Source organism: Perognathus longimembris, chromosome 28 (genome assembly GCF_023159225.1).
Source record: "Perognathus longimembris pacificus isolate PPM17 chromosome 28, ASM2315922v1, whole genome shotgun sequence".
NCBI classification, from domain to species: domain Eukaryota; kingdom Metazoa; phylum Chordata; class Mammalia; order Rodentia; family Heteromyidae; genus Perognathus; species Perognathus longimembris.
In genome coordinates, this window is record NC_063188.1 from 101,058,727 (window position 1) to 101,079,176 (window position 20,450).

Consider the following 20,450-nt stretch of genomic DNA (forward strand, 5'->3'; position numbering starts at 1 on the left):
GTGGGAGATAGGGTTCTGTTTATAGTGAGCAATAAAAGCTCTAAAAAGAAAACATTCAAGGGTAATTGAAACAAAATGCAAGGGTAAGCCGTGTACAATCTCTAGACCTTGGGTAAAGAGCATTCAAGTCAGAGATCAATGTATAAAATGTCCCTGAGCTAGAACATACTAGCTTGAGCATATGTCATCAGGAAAATCATGACCTGATGGAAGGGATGGATGGAGAAAATTAACAAAGATATACAAGACATAGGCTGAAACCAAAATTCTTCATGCTGCTGTGTAGAGAATAGACTAGGCAAGAGTACATGCAGAAACATAGATGACCATTGCAGCAGTTCAGAGAAGAAAGTACGCTGACTTGGTTGGATTAGAAGGACTGACATTTTCTGGTCTATGATATAATCAAGGTTGACATTTATTTAATATTTACTTGCTAACTAAGGATTTTGTCAAACATGTTCCTCGTAACCTCCCCATGGAGTAATCACCGTCATTATCCCCTTCTGTTCATCAGACTTTATTGCTATGACCAATACCTGGAAGAAACAACTTGAAAAGAGGAAAGATTTATTTTGGCTCACGATTTCAGAGATTTCATTGGTCATAGTTTTAGGCCTGAGGTAAAGAGGAATATCATAGTAGTGGGAGCATGAGAGAATAAAGAAGTTTACTTCATGGAAAATAGGAAGCAGAGAGAAAAGAAAGGAAGGATCCAGGACAAGAGCTGGCCCTCAAGAATACACCTATGCAGTCACCTCCTTCCTCCAGCTAGCCCCACCTCCTGGAGTTTCCAGTACTTCCCCCAATCAAGCAGACAATCAAGCTTTCAATACATTAGCATCTAGGGAGTACCCTTCATATACAAACCATAATACCCTATTCACTAAGGAGGAGTCTGACATTCAAAGAGGGTAAGTATCATATGCAAAGTCATACATATAATACATAACAGATCCTGTGCCCATGCAGAGTTATCTAACCCAAGACGAAACTTTCTTTTCATAATTCCAAGAAAGTGTATGGGATGCAACGACTGGTTTTGTTCTATTTGTAGCAAATTCATACTCAGATGAGAGGAGAGTATCCTCATATCTTAATCACAGGCAAGGAAAACGTAAAACAAACTAGGATTTCTTTTACAATTAAGAGTAGGCAGTCTTATTTTTAGGAAAGGATACTTGATAGTGAGAGCCTCTAGAGATAGATCCTTAGATTTACACAAATTAAGATTTTTTTCAATCCTCTGGTAGGCAATAAATGCATTAAAATGAGCATAGTTAGTAGATAATATTCTATCCCTTTTGGCCATGAAGCAGACTTAGGTAGTTTATATCATCTGGATTCTAAAAGGATTGGTCTGTGAAACATTTAAGTCCCAAAAAGAAAATAAAGTATGGGGCTAGGAATATGGCCTCGTGGCAAGCTCTCGGTTTGAGTCCCCAGCACCACATATATGGAAACACCAGAAGGGGCGCTGTGGCTCAGGTGGCAGAGTGCTAGCCTTGAGCGGGAAGAAGCCAGGGATGGTGCTCAGGCCCTGAGTCCAAGGCCCAGGACTGGCCAAAAAAAAAAGAAAGAAAGAAAGAAAGAAAGAAAGTATAACTTGCTTTCTTCATGGGTTGGCCTTAGAAGCCTCCGTGAGAATTGACTTTGGTACAACCAGCAGCTGACAGGGCTGTTTCCCACCAAGTGAGAGTTTAATAAACAAAATCACAATTGGCCTCAGCTTGGCTTCAGTGCTTTTGAGAATGACATCCAAGATGGCATAATCGCTGAGGAGAAAATCACAGCCTGGTTGGCAGTTGGAAATTGTTAGGTTGGTGGCAGCTGTTGTTCACTCATGGTTGAACTGCTCTGTCATTAGATTTCAGAATAGGGTAACACAAAGGGAGAGGATGAGGCCATCAGCTTCCTAGGCTATTGAGCAAATAAGACCTTGGGGAAATCTTATTTACAGTCAACCAAGTACTTATTACATGTGGTCAGCACTATGTTAAATGGTATATAAACCATGGTGGCATGATAGGGAAGGGGAAATGTGACATTGTCCTTCCCCTCAAGGGGCTCACCATACTGATAACATTGAAGAAAAATCACAAATACAAAAGAGCATCAGTTATCAATGTATCACCATTCAGCTCCCAACCATCCTTGTTTACCTTGCTTCCTGATAATAGAGCAGGACTCTATCTAAACAGTTCTCCTTTGCCAATAAGTTCAGTGTTAGGATTTGGCAATAGAAGACATTGATTGGTGGCATCTCCTCCTTAAGGGTTTGTTATTTCTTTCATGATTCTGCAGCACATGGTGAACATCAAGTCACTCAGAAGCGCTCACCATTTACTGAATTTTAGCAGCACTCCACAGGCTGTCTAGTCGCTTTCTATAACATCCTCACAGACAGCTCCTGTGCAAATTCCACTAGTGATCCACAGGTGGTCGTGGGGCTTGAACTCTGAGCCTGAGCACTGTCACTGCATTCTTCAGCTCAAGGCTAATGCTCTACCACCTGAGCCACAGCTCCACTCCCGGTTTTCTCATGGTTAATTGGAGATAAGAGTCTCACAGACTTTCCTGTCCTGGCTGTCTTTGAACCACGATCCTCAGAGCTCAGCCTCCTGAGTAGCTAGGATTACAGGCATGAGCAACCAGTGCCTGGCACTTCCCAGAATTTTTTAGTAGCACTTATGCTCATCTTCTCAGTAAGTCTCGCCAGTAACCCAGTGGCAGCTTCCTGGTGTAGTTAGTTGGTAACCCAATCCCTATCTACAGCACCTCCACTATCCAATGGACATTTCCACTTCCCACCAATGTGTGAATCCCAGTCTTGGTGGGAGCTGCCAGAAGCTCTTCCAAATGTGTTCCTGACTTCGGAAATCTGTCTCAGCTCTAGAGTCATCATCTAGCTTTATATTCCTTAGAATTATCTTTTACTCCTTAGTAGTTAATTCCTATTTATTAGTTAATAATTCTTTATGTTAAAGTCTCTCTGTTCTAATTCTTATGTACCTTCTACTTCTTGACTATGATACAAATCATAGGAGATTTGAAGAACAAAACCAGAGAATAATGATATAAGGTGCTTTAAGAATTAAAGAAAATGTAAAGTTCAATGTGGACTATGAAGTTAAGATAGGACTTCTTGGACACACTCTTACAGAAAAAGAAAATTCTAAGTTCCAAGTGTATGTATTTGTAAAAGGAAGAGATGCACAAATGTATTATATTCTGGCTTGGATGTCAGAAGGCCTGAAATGAAGACGTCAGCAGAACTGCTTTTCTTCTAGGGGTCTAGAAAATATTATTTCCTTGCCTTTTTCAGAGGACACCTGCATTCTTTCACTCGTGACCTTTTCTTATCCTTCAAAACTAACAAGGCAGCTGTTCAAATCTTAAAATCTCTTCTTTGACTTATGTTTGTATGTCAAATTTCTGCTGACCTTCCCACTTTTTTATGAAGTTCTTTGTCATTATATCTGGCCATCAAGATAGCCTCATATAATGTTCTCATCTTAAAATCGTTAACTATACCATTGAAGTCTTTTTTGCCATGTAAGGTATCATATTCATGCTCTCTTGGGATTAGTATATAGACATCTTTGAGTTGCCATTACTCTATCACAGGAGGGTAGCAATTCAGAACTGAAGGTCATCATAAGAGGTAAGTTTTGAGCAAACACTTAAGGGAATGACCTATGACATATACTTACAGGAATATTCTGGAAAGAAATGACAACTGGCCTTGAGGCTAAAAGGTTCTTAGTGTTCAAGGTGTACAGCATAGCTGGCAATCAGGGAGAATATTACAGGTAAATAAAGTCACAGGGTAGGGACTCCAAATCCTACATTGGGATGAAGGACTGGGTTGGGGATATTAAACAGAGGAAGTAGTCTACCTTCCATGTTAAAGCTTCACTCTACCTGCCAGGAGGGTAGACTATAGAGAAACAAAGAATTAATCAGTAACAAGTGTTTAGAATGTTATGTGCAGAAAGCTGAACCAAATTCAGGCTGAACAAGAAAGAGAGCTGCCACCTACTCACTGAGGGGACAGAAGGAATGAAAACACAACTGGAGGCTGTTTAGCCAAGGATTTTCTACCTCTGAAATGGGTGTGGGATTTCTGGAATGTTTGATTAAGCAAATATTTCATACACTTTATGAAGAATCATAAAAATGATTTTAAGTAGGGCAGATGTGTTAATATGTGCCTGCAATGTGTGCATTTCTCATATTCTTGTTCCATATCTAGTAGAACTGAAATGTCTAACACATGCAGGACTTGTGATCGTGGTTTCTTGGCTGTTGCAATGTTATTTTTAATTGCAAACACCTGACAATTCACATGGTTTTCTTTTTCAATCAACCTAGTGCTATTTAAATATAAGAGGATGAAGCTTGTGGTTAAGAAAGGAGCTTTTCATCTGCTTTCAAGCTGATTTCACAACCTCCTTGCCATTTATGAGGGTCACTTGGGGCTTGCTTTCTCCCCTGTAGCTTTGCAAACCTGAGAACTGACTTTATCAAACACCCCACACATTCGGTTCTGGGAAAGCAAGATCTGGCTGCTACACCTGAGTGCTAATTAATTGACTTGAAGTACAAGGTTGATGACAGTTTTCTACAAAAGAAAATTTACTCCTGACAGAAACCACTTGGAAAGCTCAGATTGTAGATCATAAACAATTATGTGAATACATTTAAGTTTTATAGTATTTCTACATGATAGATACTATTGTGGGCATGTTTTAATTCACTTCCTCAACAAATAATTTTTATGCCTACTTTGGGTGAGACATTGCCCTAAGCACGTGAAAAATATCAGTTAAGCTGCTTTGTATAGTTTGAAGGTAAAGGTAATAGAATTTCCTGATAGATTGGAAATAAATAATGATTTTTAAAAAGTGAAGGATAAAAGCACAAATGAGGAAGCAAAGAATAGTCATGGAGGAGTTCTCTGCTCTGGTAAGAGGATGACATCCAGGCTTCCTTGGTTGTCTCCAAACTCTTAATCGAGGACTACTACAGCAAACAACCTTGGTTTGGTAATACACAGGGTAGAGAGGGGATAAAATAGAGGTGCCTATGCGTGAGGCAGACTGCAGGAAATTTGATCATGGCTTGTGAGTGGACACCAAGTGTTACTGGAAAGTAGACACATTTTTGATCCTTGTATCTAGCAAGAGATTTCAGGAAAGCCATGAATGTAGTGAAAGTGATAAGAAAATTCATTAGGAAAAAATTATGACCAGGCACCAGTGGCTTCCACATGTAATCCTAGCTACTACTCAAAAGGCTGAGATACGCGAACTACCATTCAAAGCCAGTCAGACAGAAAAGTCCATGAAACACTCATCTCCAATTCAGCACCAAAAAAGCTGTGAGTGGAGCTGGGGCTAGAGCAGTAACATGCCAGCTTTAAGCAGATGAAAAAGAAAGCAATATGAGAAATGAGATCAGATGGCATAGGCATATCATGGGAAGATGGCACTTCTATTCATCTTCAGAATACAGCCATGTGCATTAGGTTTAGATGAGGCAGAATTTGAGACAGAGTACCAAGTTCTGCATAGTTTACAGGTGTGGCCCGACTGCACATATTTCAGTTCTGGTTCTCCTTGGTTCAGAGGATGCTGTTATCATTGATATCACTTGTGAGGAACAGTAGGGTTCACATGAGATGATTTCTTCAGCCCTAGGATATAGCCTGATCATGGCAGGTAATTGTCTTCATTTGGGTGTGATCTGACCTGTAAGGCTCTGCTCAGGGGTTTTTAGTCCTTTGTCATGAAAAATGTAGCCATCAGTACTATATTTCCTAGAACACAAGATGGTTTGTAAAGTGGTTGCACAAAGAACACCTTAGAGAGACCATGGAGCCTATGTTTCTTTAGGTCTGGCTTAATATGATTTTTTCCAAGTCTTTCCATTTCCTTACAAATGGGGTGATGATTCTAAGTGAAATGAACTCCATGTTATGGAAATGAGTGTTATATCACTGTTGTAATTACTTTCAACATGCCATGTGAAATGGTAGCTTTTTGTTGTTGTTGATGATGATACTCTTGTATCCCCTTCCTGTGGTTGTCCCTGTGCTATCACTGTGTCTCATCCAAGTATCCTGGAGACTGAATATACTGGTATTAGAACTACGGAAGGAAAAGAGAATATCAAAATCAAGAGATAAAGGACAAGGACAAATGACTCCAAAAGCAATACTTACAAAACCATTTGATATAAACCAACTGAACAACTCATGGGGAGAGAAGGAAAGGGGAAGGGGGAGGGGGGAAATGAGGGAGGAGGTAAAAAATTGTACAAGAAATGTACCCACTGCCTTATGTATGAAAAACCCCTCTGTATATCACTTTGACAATAAATAAGTAATTATTTTTTAATGGGGTGATGTCATTCATTCTGATGGAAGCATAGAATTCCATTGTGTAGATATACCACATTTTCTTGATCCATTCATCTACTGATGGGTATCTGAGTTGGTTCCATATCTTAGCTATGGTAAAATAATGATACAATGAACACGGTTGTTCTGGTAAGCTTTTAGTATGGCCTTGTTTGTGGTCATTTGAGTAAATGCCCTGAAGTAGGATTGCTAGGTCATAAGGGAGCTCTATGTTTAGCCTTTTGAGGAACCTCCATACTGCTTTCCAGAGTGGTTGAACAAATTTACACTTTCCCTCACTTGTAATAATTAATATATGTCTAGGATAGCCCTAGAAGAGGATGACAATACCTCAATTATGCCTTTTTCTTCTGTCTTTCTTTCCCATGGTTTTACCTCTGATGTCACTGTAACTGATTTTAGTGCCCCGAGTATTGTACATATGTTTATTGGAACAAAGGAAGGGAAAGGGGACATCAAAATGGAGAGACAACGAGTATAAGATGAACCAATGCAACAGCAATACTTAGAAGACAATATGCTGTAAACCAACTGTACATCTCATGGGGAGAGGTAATTTGGGAGGTGGGAAGGTGGAAGAAAAATGAGGGAGGAGATAACAAGTTTGATAAGAAATGTACTCATTGCCTTACATATGAAACTGTAATCCTTCTGTACAACACTTTTAAAATAAATTTAAAAATACCTATATATATATTGCCATATACGATTATGCTAAGAGAAATGAAATCCAAAATATGGAAACAAGAGGGTTTTCTTTGTTGTTGTTGTTAGTGTACTGTGTGAAGTTATTTCTTTTTTCTTTTATTTTTTTCCTTTGGTTTATCCTCTATTGTCACTGTATTTGATTTTGGTATCTTGTGTCTTGTATATACATTTATCTGCATTAGGAAATGGAAGGGGAACAACAAAATGGTGACACAAAGAACAAAGAGTGAACCAACGCAACAGTGATACTCACAAGACAATATGTTGGAAATTAGCTGTACAACTTGGGAATGGGGCTAGGGAGAGGGAAGCTGGGAGAAAAATGAGGGAAGAGGTAATAAATATGACAAGAAATGTATTCACTACCTTGTGTATGTAACTTTAACCCCTCTGTACATCATCTTGACAATAAAATTAAATTTAAAAATTAAGAATGAAATAGTCAGAAAAGGGAATTTGTTTGGGGAAATTTTCAAAATCTTTTTTTTTAAGCTTCTACTTTAGGAACTCTGAAAAGCCTTTTTCACCTTTCTCTTGAATCCTGTGAAATACATTCAAAAGCAAGTAGAGGGCTGGGGATATGGCCTAGTGGCAAGAGTGCTTGCCTCGCCTTGTATACATGAGGCCCTGGGTTCAATTCCCCAGCACCACATATACAGAAAATGGCCAGAAGTGGTGCTGTGGCTCAAGTGGCAGAGTGCTAGCCTTGAGCAAAGAGAAGCCAGGGACAGTGCTCAGGCCCTGAGTCCAAGCCCCAGGACTGGCAAAAACAAAAAAAAACAAAAACAAAAGCAAGTAGAACATCACTTTGACAATAAATTTTTAAAAAGCAAGTAGAAATGACCACCACTGGTTAGTTTGGTTAATAGTACTGTAAAAAATGTGTTCATATTCAAATGGGGTTTTTCAGTCCCACAGACTGTTTATTCTGTAACAATGTCAAGTGGACAAATCAGGAACAAAGTACAATCACCATTGCAAAGAGGTCATTTAAATTCTATGAATATGGCAGAGCACCAGTGGCTCACATCTATAATCCTAGCTACCTGGATGCTGAGCTCTGATTATAGTGATTCAAAGCCAGCCTGGACAGAAAAGTCTATGAAAATCTTATCCTCAATTAACTTATAAAAAGCCAAGGGTTAAAGTGTGGCTCAAATGGAAGAAATCCCAGCATTGAGTGAAAAAGCTAAGGTACAGGGCCTGAGTTCAAGCCCTAGTACCAGCGTTCACGCATGCGCGCACGCACGCGCGCGCGCACACACACACACACACACACACACACACACACACACACTGTATTAATGGTTGCGGCTAAAACTTGGGTCCAGATTTCTGTTATTTTAGAAAAGACTCTATAAACTTTACCTATAGCCAGGTGCTGGTGGCTCACGCCTGTAATCCTAACTACTCAGGAGGCTGAGATTTGAGTATTGGGGTACAAAGCCAGCCTAGTCAGGAAACTCTGTGAGATTCTCAAAAAAGCCAGAAGTGATGCTGTCACTCAAGTGGTAGAGCACTCTCCTTGAGCAAACGAAGTTCAGGGACAGCACCCACCAAGGCCCAGAGTTCAAGCCACAGAACCAGAAAAAAAGAGTAAACCTGTACCATCTACCTGGTCAAAAGATGAGAATATATCTTGCTTGGAACCCTCCAACAGCAGAAAGGCAAATTTCTCTCTAAATCAAATTTCACACTAGCTCTTATGCAGATGTCTATAGACATCTCTATCTCCACACCCACACTTTCTCCCAAAGTCTGTTTGCATATTGAAAAATAAATGGCATATACATATCTAATATATATTAGAGGATTTCTGAGATTACCTTTGAGAGTATTTTATTTGGCTACCAGCGCTTTTTGAGCTTCTGAGAAATTTTATGCCAGGAAGAGTTAATTAAATGCAATGCATCCTGGGGCTCAAGAGCTGAAAGCCTAATGAGATCCAATGTTTCATAAGAGACTACTTAAATTGAAACAGTGACAGAATTATCTAGAAGCTCCTGATGAACCTTCAAGCTTGATATGTTCCTCATTTCTTTTTTTTCTTTTTTTTTTTTTTTGGTCTAATACAACACAGAGCCCATTCTGCATTTACGAATGCCAGAATCTCCTCAATTCACTTCAGGAAAGCAATTTGAAATGAGATTTATTTCAATGGCATTTTAGATGTTGTTGTGTCTAATAATGATAATGACAGTATGTGGAAGCTGGTACAATAGAAGTGAGTAAGCTGCTCGGGACTGAGAGGCCCCAAATTTCATAAGAAAATGCTCATTATCCTTCACCAGCAGCAGATAAAGTTGAAATTTATTCCTACTGGTGGCTCATGGCCCAAAACACCCGACTATTTCCAAGGCCCACAGATTAGAGTATTTTGGAAATCACCCAATATAGAAGGGCGTGAGAATGTTTGTTGTTGCTGTTGTTTTCTGGCTAGAAATCCAAAGTTCTATATCTACCAATTGTATCAATCTCCCTGGGATCAACTGGAGTTTCATATACAGCACTGAAAATAAAAAAGGCTAGGGAAGGTTGGCAGGTGCTTTGGGAGAGAAAGCAACAGTAACAGTGAATTTGACAGGGAACTGAGAACCTGTATATGGAATAAGTTGCCTCATTTATATAGCCACCCTTTGTTCCCCTTGCCAGAGAATGAGAAACTCACCCCTTCCTCCTTCCCTGGGTTAAGGGCTTCAGGACAATTCAACCAACCTCAGAAAGTGTGGAAGAAGCCCCTTCCCCACCTTTGCAGCTCTGACTTGAGTTTCTGTTAAAAACATAGCTTTCCATTTCCTAGTCTACTGGTTCAATTTATTTAATAAGGAAGTACACTTAGTGTCCATCTCTTTTAACACCATTCAATTTTACTGGAAATTCCTCTTTGGGTGGTTACCATATTTCAATTCATGCAAATAAATGTATGCTATAGAAATAAGAAATATGGAATGTCATCATTGGATAGCAACTATCATTATTCTCTGTTCGCAAATTATAAGGATGACAGAATGTATATGTTCTTACCTTTTCAAAGCACTGATACTTTCCATTCTTATAAATTGCAAATGTAATGCAAATCATTAGCCAAAACATCCATTTAATAAAAAGATCATATCTCATAAATGCAGATCATTTGTGAATCTATAAATAAACTCAATGGCATATAAATTACTTAATGGAAGGAGAAATAGCTTTCTCATTGATTGAAAATGCTTTTGTCAGTTACCTTTAGCCTATTAATAGGCCCATTCCTGAACTGAAAACTGACTTGAATACCATATGTGCCAGGGACAGAGAGAACATTCCAGCACCTCTCAAATTTTTATCATACATATAAATCATCTAGAGATTTAGTTAAAATTCAGAATCTGATTCAGCAATGGGATTCAGGGATGGGGCCTGAAATTCTGCCTTCCTAATGAGCTCCCATCTATGCATCCCATGTGGACAAGATAAGGAGGCTCCGCTCAGGACCGATTTCCTGCTGGAAATTTGCCTGGCCTTTTGACTCATATACAATTTTAGAGTTGTTGGGATTCACCCTTGTGATATTTGCAATGGTATGAAATAATTACACATTTGAAACGTTAACTAGTGTGAATTTTGTCCGTCATTTCACTTTTTCCTTCTTCTACTTCCCCATTCAAACAATATCTGTTGCTATGCCCTTTGGCAAATAAGAGGGGAGGGGAATTAAGAAAAGGGAAGAGATTTTTTTCTAGATTTGATACATCAAGCCAGATTTCTGCCACCCTCTCACCACATCACTCTCTGTCCTCTCTCACTTAAGACAATTATTGGCTCTTGATTTTTACTGTTATAATTATAATAGAGCTAGAAGTAATTCATTCTCCCTCTATGGCTGCAAGAGACTAAATGAACAACCTATTTCAAGACACATGGGAGAGAAAAATATTTCCTGTGGAAATGAAGACTAACTTTTTTTTTCAAAGAAAGTATATCTATCTTTCAAAGCATAGCACTGAAGGCACAATTATGAAACAGACCACAGTAAGAATTATCAAGTATACAGTAATGTTTTTTAACCTTGACATCATTAACAACAGTGGCTGAATCATTCTTTGTTGGGAGGATTTTCCTGTGCTCTGTAAAGTGTTTGGTAGCATCCCTGACTGCCACACATGAGATGCCAGTAGCACTCCCCATATTCTCCTCAGTCACAAGTTGTAACAACCAAATCAATTTCCAGATGTTACCCTTTTCCAGATGTTACTCCCTTTGAGAATGTTTCAATTGAAAACTACCAGCATGCAATAACACTAGCACACATGTGGAGAACATGTACTATGAACCGACAAGGTTCTAGGTACGCATATGTGATCATACTTTTCTAACCCTTAGTTCAATCCTAGAAGACAGGTATTATTATTTTTCCCTCTTGAATAGATGAGGAAGCTGGAACATAGAGATGTTAACTAGCCCCAAGTCTGAGAATGGGAACATGCTGATATAACATCTAAAGGTTTGCAACTCATTGGTAATCAAAAGGAGGTCTTTCCTGTGTCTTCTTCAGCACGAAGACTACATCATGTTCTCTTTTGCCTCTAGACAATGTAGTAACACTGCTTTTCCAACTCCTTGAGCAAGAGTGCTGACTCTTCTTGCTCAACCCAAGAGACTCTATGTTGCTAGTGGTATGCACAGAAAGAAGTTAGTCCATATTAAGAAATACTATATTCTAAAAGAGTGCTGGAAGCTCCGATTTTATTTGTAGTTACTTGGTAAGATGCTGAGAATGGAGAGGATCCAGCACAGTCAGAAAAGTCTGAGAGACTCCATCCAGAGAGATCTGGGTGGGGTAGCAAACTCCTGTCATCCCAGAAACTATGGGAAGCCCAAGTAAAGTGGATAGTGGTCCAGGTGCATACCAGTCAGAAAGCAAAATCCTATCTCAAAAAAGTGAACTGAACACCTGGGGGGGGGAGGGAAAGGGGGGAAGGGAGGGGGGCATGAGGGACAAGGCAACAAACAGTACAAGAAATGTATCCAATGCCCAACGTATGATACTGTAACCTCTCTGTACATCAGTTTGATAATAAAAATTTGAGAAAAAAAATAATTAATGAAAAAAGTACTGGAAGTGTGACTCAGTGATAGCACACCTGCCTAGCAGACATAAGACTGTGAATTCAAACTCTAGTACTTGAGAGAGAGAGAGAGAGAGAGAGAGAGAGAGACTCTGTATTCTAAGGATGCAGTATAATGTCCTAAAGAGTCCAAAAGTAAACACACATGGTTGATCCTTGACCTTTGCACTATAGCACTATAACATTCTGGGAAGTCCATTTAAGATTACCAGGAAAAAATATCACCTATTCACATATTCTTGCATACTGGATTAGAACCTTACATTCATCAGCGAAGCACATTTGCAAAGCTAGAAGTATGTCTCAGTGGTACAACACCTGCCTAGCAAGCACAAGACCCTAAATTCAAATTCCAGTCCTGCCAAAGAAAAGTGCAGTAGTAACAATAACTAAAAGAATCACAAGCAGTAAAATGGACCATGAGGTGTTAATATATAATAATTTCAACAGCATTATGTGCATGCTATGAAGAATCAGTAGGGACAAGAAAATGTGTATTGCTTTAATAATGTCCTAGTTTGATGAGAGGTTGTTGTTTTTAAATTATTAACGGATAGTGAATATTTTGTTCTTTAATTGATGCTATCTACTGGCTCATACTACCCAAGGGGAGGAAAATCCCCTCTCAACTTAGCAGCAAACACTGGGATCAAAGACTTGACATTATGACCCTTGCAAATACTTTTGAGTATTTTTCATTTAAGGGTATTAAAAAAGAGAGACATTTGTTTTGCTCATGAAAATGTCCCCCCAAATGCGTCACTGGGTATTTCATTTATTAGAAAACTGTCTCTTCTCCTTTTTTCATTAAAAGAAGTGAAAGCCATAGCTGGATTTTCAATCCCAAAAGCATGAGATTGAATCTCAGATTCCAACTACATTTTCTTGTTCTGAAACTTTATGAAAATAAGCTAGCATTTGTCAGTGCACTTTCTCGCCAACTATTAGTGTGGATTAGAAGCTCTGAATGAAAATTATTAAACTGCATAGCAACAGAATATTAAAAGTGAAATAATGACATAGATTTATGAAAATACTGTGCAAAAATCCCATCCATGCTCAAACAGAACTATCAATTTATGGAGAGGCTTTTTCTGTTATGAAACTGGAATTAGATTAAATATCAAAATCAGAAACACTTTATATTGACAGCCATTAAAGTATCTGCTTTCTAGTTCTAAATGAAAAAATACGGAAGAAAGTAATAATTAACTATTTTCAATTTGCATTTCTTCATACATAAAGTAAAATACAATATTTATTAGTATAATTGTGTTTATCTTTTCACCTCAAAATTCAGGAAAGACAAAATTCGGTCTCTTTCTTTCCTAGAAATTGATTATCCCTACCTCCCTAATTTGTCTGCTTTGTCTATTGCTGTACTTCAGTTTATGACTCCTACCATAAGTATCATACCAATGGTGGTTTAGTTAAATGCATTTCATATGCTTGTTATGATCTGGTTTCCTCAAGGGGTTTTCTTTTGAATCCTATAGTACCTCAACCCATACATAGAGCAATAGCAAAGCTTTAGACACAAAACAAGCATTCAATAAAGACTGACCCAACATAACTTCAAATGTTGGTACAGGACAATAAAATAACATTAGATCCAGAAGTAGCACTTGGAAGATTCAGAATGCTATTCTCATCCAAATGTCAATCAATACACAAGACATAAGTAACTAAAACTAACTAAAAATCTATTGAAAACCCCAGTATAACTCAAGTTTTTTTAAAAAAAAAATCAGTCTACTCCAAATCATGATCTAATTGAAAAGAAATCAGGTAGACTGGCATACATAATGGTTCTTCTCTGTGAGTGAAACACCCAAATAGCACTTTTGCTATTTCTTCCAGAACCTTAAAGTGTAGGCATCCTTTTTTTACATTTTAATGTAAGAACTGATATGTTTATATGGGAAGAATTTTTTTTCACTTTTGGAATTTGTGTTTTGTTTTGCTCATTACTAAATTTCTCTTATTATGTGTATAGTCTACCTCAAATCCTTTCCTGAAATGAGGTAAGACGTAAACATACATATTCTTTTCTTTATTCTTCAGGTAAAACAAAGCACATGTTATACCATGGCTTTAAGCAACTTAGCTAAGGTTAACACAGTCTTATGTAAGCAATTTCTGCAAGGTTTTATTTTTGTAGATACATTTCTAAGAGAAATTTTAAAATTACATTCAGGATTTTTACTGGCGTACATAGAAAATATAAAGCTAGTCTAAGTTTAATATAAAGAAGCACAAACCAAACCAAATAAAGCACTCCTAAAAAGTATATCAGAGACCAAAGAAATAGTGTCTGCAATTCAAATCTAGCATTTGTCCAAAAGTTAAATGGATTCAATATCTGTCTTTCAAAATCAAATTCCTGACAGCCACCAGTGGTTAAAAAATACCCTCTGCGAAAAAAAAGACATTGAAAAAGGCATTTTCCCTATAATATAATGATAAGAACAGATTACATTATAAGATAAAAACACATGCAAGTGAATTTAATCGTCTGTTTAACAAATATGATGGAGGAACTCAAGGGCACACATCAATCCAAGTCTTTGTCCTCACAGATTCTATCTTCATTGACTGAGCAACTAAAAAAAGATAGAGAGAATAAAGAAATAAGAGTTGCTGAGATTGAAGTACTGTCTCCAACAGGGTGGTCAAGTCATACTCTATAAGAAGGGAACATTTGAGCAGACTAAAATAAAGTGAAGATATAAGCTATGCAAAGGCCTGAAGCTAATGCATTCAAGGAAGAAAATATAGCAAGAAAAAAATAACAAATGTTGATGAGGATATGAAGAAACTGAAACTCTCACATGTTCCTGGTGAGAAAATAAAATATTATTGCTACTGTGGAAAAGAATCTGATGATTTAAAAAATTAATCTCAGCGTTACTATACTATCCAGAAACTGAACTCCTAGAAATAGACCCAAATGAATTGAAAGCAAGGACTCACACTAACATTTAAATAACATTTTTTCACCATAGTCTAAAGGTGAAAACAACCCTTGTTCACAGATTGTGATAGACACATTGTATACATAATAGACAGATAGATGATAGACCTATCAGTAGATAATAGACAGATAAATAAGAAATATTATTTAACCACAAAGGAACCAAAATTATAGTACCTGCTACACATGAATGGACCTTCAAGACCTTATGCTAAGTGAAATAAGCCAGATACAAAAGGACACATATTTTTGGTTTTATTTATACGGAGTACCAAAACTAGGAAAGTTCATAAAGACAAAAAGCACAAAAAGCAGCCATCAGTGGATGGGGGATGAGGGAAGGAGAGTCGGGATCTAATAGGTACAGAGTTTCAGTTTGGGATGATTAAATTATTCTGCAAGTTAACTGTGGTGATGGCTGGACAGCACTGTAACTCTATCTAATGTCACTGAATTGTACACCTAGTTATAGAAGTAAAATATCTTAAATGTATATGTATTTTGCCATTGTGGGTGTGCATGTGCACTTGGTGCCTCTTTTTCCCACTTAGCTTTTTCACTCAAAGCTCACACTCTACCACTTGAGCCATGCCTAGGGCCTACCTCAGTCTTTTGCCTGCTTAACTAGAGATAACAGTCTCTCAGATTTCTCTACCCAGAGACTATGACCCTAAGATCTCAGCCTCTTGATTAGCTAGGATTACAGGCATGAGCCACCAGCTCTTACCTACTTTGGCTTTTCTCTTTTCTTTTTTTAAATTTAATTTTATTGTCAAGGTGATGTACAGAGGGGTTACAGGTACATATGTAAGGTAGTGAGTATATATCTTGTCAAACTTGTGACCCCTTCCCTCATTTTTCTCCCTCCTTCCCTTCCCCCAGCCCCACTCCAAGTTATAGAGTTAATTTCCAACATGTTGCCCTGTGAATATTTGTCTCACCATTTTGATGTTTTCTTTCCCTTCCCTAATTCAGATAAACATATATACAATACCCAGGGTACCAAAATCAAATACAATGGCAATAAACGATAAACCATAGGAAAAAAAACAAAAGAAAAAAGAAATAATTTCACATAGTACATTAAAATAACAACAATGAAAAACCTCTTTTTTCCATATCTTGGAGTTCACTTCACTTCATACATCTTATATGAACATATGTACATAGCTATTGAGCTATTGTATTCCTCTTCTAGAACTATCCATTACCAGAATGGTGTCTGGAACCCGTGAAATATATATATATATATTTTTTAAAGGAGAGAATGGCAGTTTCAAATGCTGTTGAAATGGTCTAAGACACCTGTAATCCTAGCTACTCAGGAGCCTAAAATCTGAGGATTGCCGTTCAAAGACAGCCTGGAGAAGAAAGCACATGAGACTCTTATCTCCAATTAACCACAAAAAAAAGTCAGAAATGAGGCTGTGGCTAAGTGGTAGAGTGCTACCCTTGAGCACAAAAGCTCAGGGACAGTGCCCAAGCCCCGAGTTCAAGCCCCAGGACTAGAAAAAAGAAAGAAACAGAAAGAAGAGAAGATAAAAGAAAAGGTAGGAGAGGAAAGGAAAGAAAGAGAGAAAGGGGGGCTGGGGATATGGCCTAGTGGCAAGAGTGCCTGCCTCATATGCATGAGGCCCTGGGTTCGATTCCCCAGCACCACATATACAGAAAATGGCCAGAAGTGGCGCTGTGGCTCAAGTGGCAGAGTGCTAGCCTTGAGCAAGAAGCCAGGGACAGTGCTCAGGCCCTGAGTCCAAGCCCCAGGACTGGCCAAAAAAAAAAAAAAGAAAGAGAGAAAGGAAGGAAGGAGGGGTATAAAACAAAGGCTGTGAATTGAGGATTCAACAAGATAGAAGGGTCCCATCATAAGAGCAGTTTTGATAGTGTAGTGGAGGCTACTGACAATGCAGACTGAAATGAGCTAAGGAAAAATATGTGTTGAGGAAGCAAGGACAAGTACTAGCTAACCTTTCAGAATTACTAATTCGATTTTCAGAATGTTTTTTTCTATGAAGAATGTTCGAGAGGTGAGGTAGAAGAATGGTAGCACTAAAGAAGGTTTTTTGGTAATATGCTTATATGTGTTTAGGAGGTCAATCTCAGTTAAACTAGATGTGATTTGATTCAAATAGGCACATAATGTCCATAACAAACAGAAAGTTGAGGTGCACAGTAGAAAGCAAAGGAAACATTGAAATAATTAGTAAGAATTGTGAAGTAATCCTTCTAGTTAATCACAGGATTCAATGACTTAGCAGAAGATAAGCCCATGAGTTATACAGTTGGTTTACACCGTATAGTTTTGTAATTATTGCTGTTGCATTGGTTTGTCTTTTTAAAGGATGGATTTTCTTACATAATGATTTAAAGTAGAATTTGGCAACTATATAAAATTCATATAAATTATCAACACATCATATACCAAAAATTTAATAGATTAAAAAATTATTCAAACTATACAAAAGTAAGAACAGGTATCTGATTCATAATTAGAGAAATTTTTCTTATGTTTAAAATCAATTTTTGCACTATTCCAGGACTTGAACTCAGCTCCTGGGTGATGTATCTGAGATTTTTATCCCTCCTTACACCTACTGCTCTACCTCTTGAGCCACATCTCCTATTCTGGTATTTTGTGGTTAATTGGATAAAAGAGTCTAACAGATTTCCTGCTTCGCTGGTTTTGAACCTTGATCCTCATATCTCAGCTTCCTGAGAACAAAAACAGCAACAATAGCAACTCCTTTTTGTATTTCACTTCATAGAATATTATTTTGTATGGTCATCTGTCCATAGTTATTGAGCCTTTGCCCATTACTCCTATGCATAGCCTCCTTTTGCCTCTGTATGTTAATTACTAGAGTCCTGTATAACTTATTATGTTGTGCCTACAAATCTACAAATATACACACTGAATGACCATAACAAATAAATAAAACTGGGACATGATAGTGCCTGCTTTTATTGTAACAAAATGAAAACATGTATTGGAAAAGATAGGAAGAAAATAATTACCTGTATCACCCCTTCCCCAACTTCAACCAGGCCAGCACAGAGTTGGCTCCTGCTGGAGATGGAGTAAAATGTACTGTATCAGTAACAAGATAGATAAAACAGAAGAAAATTGGGGAGTTCAAAAAGAAGCTTACTTGAAAATTCATGATAGGAGCAGAAAAACAAATGAAGAGGAAGGACTGAGGTCATGTCTCAAGGGGTAGACCAACTGCTTCGCAAGTACAAAGACCTGAATTCAATCACATACATATACTGGACATTCCTTCTTCCTGGATTCTCTTCCTTCAGTCATCCACATGGATAATTTGCTCACTTCCTATCTGTATTTCTTGAAATTTCACTTTATAAAGGATCACTTCCAAACAACCTGCTGTGGATTGAGTTGTGCCCTTTCTTATCAAATTCATGTATTAAGTCTCTTACTCCCAAGGCAACTGTATCTGGGAATGGGGACAACAAGGAGAAAACACAAATAATTACATGAGATTTGTGAGTGGAGTCTTAATCCAGTAAGGGTATTCATATTAAGACAGGAAGATCCACCAGAAGTCAGCGAGAAAGGGCAACCATCTACAAACCAGGGAGAGCTCCTTCCCCAGCAATTAAATTCACTAGAATTTTGATCATCAACTTTCAGCCTCCAGAGCCACAAGAAAATGAATGTCTGTTGTTTGTGACTCCCAGAGTGTAGTCTTTTGATATAGCATTCTTTTTTTCTTTTTTCTTTTTTTTGCCAGTTCTGGGTCTTGGACTCAGGGCCTGAGCACTGTCCCTGCCTTCTTTTTGCTCAAGGCTCACACTCTGCCACTTGAGCCACAGCGCCACTTTTAGCCTTTTCTATATATGTAGTGTTGAGGAATCAAACCCAGGGCTTCATGTATACAAACCAAGCACTCTTGCCACTAGGCCATATTCCCAGCCCCAGTCTTTTACTATAACAGACTGAACAAAGTAATATGCCACTCCATTCATAGCTTAACCCTAGTCTTCTGTTTGCTTGTACTTCAAATCATCCTTACTTTATTCTGTCCTGACCCTTAATCTGTTCTGAAAATACAAAATTTATGTTTTATTAGTTTAATAAATATATTGCCTGTTTTTCTCAACTAGAATATGAGCTCCATGAGTACAAGGATTTCTGCTGTCTTCATTCGGTGGTATAGTGATAGCATAAACAAGTGTATCTCAAACATAGCAGATTCTCAGGAATGAATTATAGCAAGCTTCCTCTTTTAGGAAAATCCTCTCTTGGGAGCTGCATTCTCTACTCCTGTGTGTTAGATAACTTCATGAAAAACCCATCTCACTCTGAGAACATTATTTGAATTCTTTGCTCTGATGGGTCCCAAACTCCCATAACTATCAGTTCAAGAAAAGGTAGGAATGAGGGACTTCTTCCACTGGGTATATATGAGTGCCAAGTCAAAATCATACAGAATATTTGGTGTTTTAATTGAAGGCTTTCTCAAATGAGAGGATGAAGCAAAGATGTAGACAAAAGTGGTTCACTTGGGAGATAATGCCAGGGGCAGGTATGAAGGAGCAGGCAGAGTAAAGCCAGGAAGGAAGAAAGCCAGGGGAAAGTATGTCCTGAATTGATTGCTGCTGTGGGCAACTGGATGCAATCCTACTGGAGGACCACTAGAAAATGGTGTGGTACATGCTTTAGAATTAATTCCTCCACAGAAGAAGAAGTGTTTTGGTGCCCATTTCTGCTACCTATTATTTCAGAATTGAATGCAGAAGAATTAAGTCTCATGCCTGGTTCCTCGCCCTGGTCTTTGGCTGTTGTGTATACAGGCTTGGCAAGATGCAGAAAGAACTAAGTATTGTCAGGAACTGGCCATCACAGCTGGGGATAAAAGTCACAGGAAGGTGGAAGATGAACTTTGGGCATAAAAAGCGTCACTTATACTGGTTACCATGAATTAAATTTTGAGAACCACTTTAGAATCTCATGATCAAAATATTTCCATGCCTTATTACTAAGCTTTCACTTTTCCATGTACTTAAATGTGCTTTTCTAAAATAATGTAATCTCCAACATGGCACATTCAACCTTAAACTGAAAATAACCAGACTAATCTATGAACCAGAGGCTAGTTTGCAATTCTTAATTCATTTCTATTTCCAGCAGTAAAGTTACTTGTTGGATTGTGACAAATTGCTCTTTTCCACTGGAGCTTTTCAATAATTATAAATATGTAGGTAAAACTATTAC